Source organism: Pteropus alecto, unplaced genomic scaffold, assembly GCF_000325575.1.
Source record: "Pteropus alecto unplaced genomic scaffold, ASM32557v1 scaffold25, whole genome shotgun sequence".
NCBI lineage: Eukaryota > Metazoa > Chordata > Mammalia > Chiroptera > Pteropodidae > Pteropus > Pteropus alecto.
Window position 1 is genome coordinate 9,718,746 of NW_006441955.1, and position 5,423 is coordinate 9,724,168.

Below are 5,423 nucleotides of genomic sequence, written 5' to 3' on the forward strand. Positions count from 1 at the left end.
GACAGAAAAGAACAGAGATCCAGAAATAATGGAGTCAAGTAATCTAATAGATGCAGAGTTCAAAACACTGGTTATAAAGATGCTCAATGAACTTTTGGGAAGTGTAAATTCAGTGAGAACTTCAACAAAGAGATAAAAAACATAAAAATGGAAATGGAAATTATAAAAAGGAATCAGTCTGAAATGAAGAACACATAATCTGAGTATATTAAACAGAATAAACAAAATGAATAAAGAAAATGATCAAATGCCCTATCTAGAGGATGAGAAAGCCAAAGACAATCAGAATGGCAAGAGATGAGATGCCAAGAATAAAAATAATTTAAAGAGCATATGGGATACTATTAAGGGTCCAAATATCCGTCTGATCGGCATAACTGAAGGAAATCAAGATGTTGAACAGTGGTTTGAAGACATAATGATGGAAAACTTCCCTAACCTGGTGAAGGAAATGGACATAAAACCCCAGGAAGCTCAGAGAATTCCAAAAATCAGAGATCCAAAGAGGCCCACACCAAGACACATCATAATTAAAATATCAAAAGTTAAATACAAAGAAAGAATATTAAAAGCAGCAAGAGAAAAACAGATAGTTACTCATAAAGGAACACCCATACTGGCAGCTGATTTCTCAAAAGAAACTATGCAGGACAGAAGCACTTGGCACAAAATATTTGACAGGATGAAGACCCAGGATCTACAACCAAGAATAATTTATCAAACAAAGCTATCATTTGAGTTGAAGAACAGATAAAGAGCTTCTCATACAAAAATAAGCTAAAGGAATTTATCACTACCAAGCCAGTATTACAGGAAATGTTGGAGGGACTTAAGAAGAAAAAGCATGTATCGAAAACAGGAATAAAGAATGGTAACAACTACATTCCTATCAATAAGTACCTCAAATGGAAAAGAACTAAGTGCTCCAACCAAAAGATAGAGTGGATGAATGGAAAGGAAAACAAGACCCTACATGTTGCCTATAAGAGTCTCACTTAAGATTAAAAGACACACAGACTAAAATGAAGGAGATGGAAAAAGATACTGCTTTGATGGACTAGAAAGTATTTAAATCCGATAAAGATAAACACTATATGATTTCACTTAAGTGCAGAATCTAAGGAATAAAAAGAACAAACTAATCAAAAACAGACACAAATATAGTGAATAATTTGGTGACGGGGAGGGGGCTTTGGGGAGCTAGGAGAATGGGGTAAAGGGTTAAAGAAGTACAAATTAGTAGCTGATGAATGGTCACAGGGATGGGAGCACGGCATAGGGAATGCAATTAGCATTAATACATTGGCTAGATGGAGGGTCAAGAGAGGGAGGGATCGTTTTATGAACTACATATATGTCTAATCAATGTACTGTATACTTGAAACTAATTAAAATAAATTTAATAATAAAAAGATGGCTATGTGTGACCAGTGGTGACTATATTAGTGCAGATTTGTAGGATGCCAGCAGGTGAACATCAGCAAAGTCATACTATGTAAACATAGACTCATGCCCATCTAAAGGAGATGCAACAAGTATAATGAAATTTGGGTGCAATGCTGCCAAATGTTTTGATATTTTCAAGGAAACCCAGAAATTCGGACTCCATGTGAAAGTTGTAAATTTTAAAATGTTGTCAACCAACTTTTAAAAAAATTATGTAACCACCATAACCAGACAAATCCAAACCCCATTCAGTTGTTGATCTCTGAATTGTTATTCATTCATTCACTAAATATTTAATGAGTGCCTACTACAGGCCATACCACTTACCCTACTAGATGCTATAGAAACCACAGAAAACACACAAATACCTCTTGAACCGACTTGCAAAAACAGTAATACTAAAATATGCTAGCATATACAAATATGAACAAATCAAAAGGAATATACACCTAACTATTCAAAGTGGTTATTTTGGGTGGCAGGATGGTAGCTGAAAGGAATTTATTATTTCCATCTTGTATATTTCTATGCTGTTTAAATTTTTACAGGATGCATTATTACTTCTGTAAGCCCCAAAATTAACAAAGGCAACTATTTTTCATAATTCCATGGGTTTCCACTGGCCTCAATAAACGCCTTCATATGGTAGACCAGGCCTCCCATTATTTCTCCAGGATTCTTCTCTACCTCTTTCACCCATTCCTAAGCACTAGACCTACTGATTTACTTACACTTCTCAGAAAAAAAAAAAAAAGCTTTAATTTCTATGACTATGCACATCTATTTACATTGCTTAGCTCTGCTCATATGCCAAGCAAACTCCTGCCCATCTCCCATGAGCTATGTGAAATTTTTAAAAAAGTATTCTATTGACACAGAAGTATAACATCAAATGTATATAAGTAAAAAGCATTATCATTTATATCACTGACAATCAAGTGTCACAGAAATAGTGCCTGATATTTTGTAATCCTAGGTTTATCCTTGAGGGTAAAGAATGGGAGAAGAAATCTATTTATACATTTTCAAAGAGCCCATCACTAGACTACACAGAGCCTAAGAAAATCCCGGCTGAAACAACCACTTCAAAATACCGAAGGTCAACAAATATAGCTGGCAGACTTCTAGGATTTCTAAATTAATGATGTGAGAAAATTAAACAATTTGGCTTCTTAGCCTCCAAGAACATTTCAGATCCTTAATTCTTTAAGTACCATCTCCAACTGAGCAAGTACAGCACTCACCAGCACGCACAGCTCAAGCCTAGAAGACAGTTTTAACAACTCTGCTGAAAATGACTATTTCTTCTCTAGTTTCTATGGAAACAGCTGTCAGATTGGCAAAAATAGGACATGTACTTTAAAATAATCATTCAAGCAAAATACACACACGATGGAAGGCTTTAAAAAGATGAATTGGAAGGCAACAGACTTGGTTCTTAAGTTTCCAAGTGTCAGACTGCACCCCTTCACCATGGCTGAGAACGACGGACATGAACCTAAATACTTTTAGTGAGGGTTACACGGCATTGGTCAGTTCCTGAATTCCAAATGAGGTATTTTCATCTTCCTGGACTAAAATGTCACTGAGGACCACATGGCACAATAAAACTGTTGCTCCATTTTACACAATAACGCGCAAGTGGCATTATTTAAATAGTATAAAAAGTGATTGTTGTAGACAAGCTAACTTAGAAATTAAAACTCCCTACAACTGTTTAGACAGAAAACTTTCTATTTTTCATTGCCAAGTTTAGGCAGAACTTTTATTTTCCCTACTTTAGGAGTGAGGAAGTAAAAGAGAGGGCCTGACTCTTGTGATGCCTTAAACAGCTAGAGGCGTTTTTCCACAGGAGGTGTCGATGTAAGGCACACAATGCTGCATTAATAAAAAATACCATTTTTAACAAAGAGCCGCTAAAAGGAAGTAAAGGCAGAGAGGAGAGAGAGGATATCTTCCGGAATAAGCAACCACTTGCCAAGCTGCAACTTGCCAAGGCAGTACCGTGGAGTCCCTGCATTTCACACCGAGAGGAAGGAGGGGGAAGAATGACGCTTTCTTACACATTCCTATTCTGCCCACCCCTTTCGCCCCGACTCCACACGCCCGGCTTTCCCCGTTCCTGCGCGGGCGTCCCTTCGTCCCTCCTGCCCCCACCGCACCCCACCGCACCCCACCGCACCCCACCGCAGTCCTCCCCACCCAACCTCGCCGGTCCTCCAGGGTCCCGCTGCTCACCCCAGCGCCCCTCGAACTTCTCCCCAACCCAGCTCCCGTACTGGGCCCCACCCTCGGGCACGACCCAACTCAGGAACGTCAAAGGCGTCCCGACCAGGACAGACCCCAGCAGTGGCGAAGACAACTCCTCGGACCTGACCTACGCGCAAGCGCGCACCAACCCCAGAAGCCCCGCCTCCTCACTTCCTGCCCTCTGCGCGGGCCTGGGCACCTTTTGCTCCGCCCACACCAGGCCGCCCAGAGTCGTCCTCCGGGCGGCCTGGAGCCGTGCGCGGACTGTGGCCCTCTAGCGCTCCCGCGTGGCCGAAAGAGGGACGTGGCTGTGGGCTGGACTGCTTGCCTGGGAACAGCTTCAGTTATGGTATCCATAGAACTTGACTTAGCAGAGCTGGATGGTCTAAAAGGGGGTGATCCCGGCAAGGTTGTATCCGCTGTAGATTCTAAGGCAGTGCTAGCCAAAAGGAAAGAGACTTGAGGGCCGCCAAGAAACTAAGGCTTCCTGGTTCTGAAGTTGCACTGATAGGAATCTCTGGAGTATGAGAATTACTCTTTCACATGACTTATGGAGAGGCACATTTTAAGAAAGATGAAGTATAACCTGAAGCATCTGGAAGTCAGTTGGAAATAGCAGGCTACGAAACGATATGTATGATACTCTTCATTCATTCCACCAGAAAAATATTTATTGAGCACCAAGCGAATTCTTGGTGCCAAGGATACAGACGTGAACAAGACAAAGACCTGACTTTCACGGACCTTATATCACAGTGAGGACAGATAGACAGTAAGCAAGTAGACAGGTGAATAAACAAGATATCAGATAGTGATATGATTCCATATCAGTTTGTTGTATTTATACTTATATTTTATGCACAGCGAAAAACTATTTTAAAGGATATAACACTATGAACAATTTTAGGTATCACTTTTAAAGAGTTTATAAGTAACGTTTTTCTTTTCTCTTGCTTATCTGTGTTTTATAATTTGCCTTTACTTTAAAAAAAACTATCCTGGCAGATCCCTGACCACTGGTTCCTAAAAACTGAAGTGGCAGGCCTCTGAATCTCCATGAATTTACCTCCCACCCTTTGAGGTACATATGTGTCTTACAAAGGTTTCCCTGGGTATTAGCCACTCTTGCTGATCTTGCCTGATCAGCATGGTGTTATCAGTGTTACAGATGAGTGCGATGTTCTGTGGAGTGTCCAAGTGGTCCAGCTCCTTTTGGACCATATTATGACAGATTGCAGAGCTGGCACATCGGCTGCGATCAGTGCTATTAGATGGTTAGGTCTGCGATAGTCTGTAAACCATTCTCCTGGTTTCAGAAGGAGCCAGACTGGCAAATTAAGTGGAAATATGAGCGGATGACCTTTAGGTATTTAGTGGTGATGTTAATCTTTACCATCATCCCTCCCTCCCCATTCCCTTGGATGAAATATTGGTTTTATTATCTCGACTTGGTAGGGAAGGGACAATTGTAGAAGCTTTCACTCTGTTTTCCGCACCATGAGAACTGAAGGCCAAGGACCTTGTGGAGCTTGCTCCAGCCACCCAATATATATTCCCAATTATGCACCGGCCTCATCAAAAATTTTGCCTTCTCCCCAAGGACAGCATGCTTCCAAACGACCAGTTAATCTGGGAGTACAAAAAGCCTAGTCCCTGTATTTCAATTGAGGACAATGCTGCATGGCCATCCCAGCTCCAGAGCTCGTAGTGGGGTTGACTGAGAAAAC

General features: G+C 41.0%; 1 protein-coding gene across 6 annotated transcripts in view; it reads right to left on the minus strand.

Moving 5' to 3' along the window:
• OMA1 (OMA1 zinc metallopeptidase) overlaps positions 1-3,841 on the minus strand; it is a 61,592-nt gene extending 57,751 nt beyond the window's left edge. For 4 of the 6 annotated variants that reach the window (XR_003048563.1, XM_006919255.3, XM_025052069.1 and 1 more), the window contains exon 1: positions 3,685-3,823. The gene's annotated coding sequence lies outside the window, so the exon portion shown is untranslated. Of the gene's footprint in view, positions 1-3,684 lie in introns of all 6 variants that reach the window. The other 2 variants (XM_015595295.2, XM_015595296.2) reach the window with 2 other exon arrangements.
• Between the last annotated feature and the right edge of the window lie 1,582 nt (positions 3,842-5,423).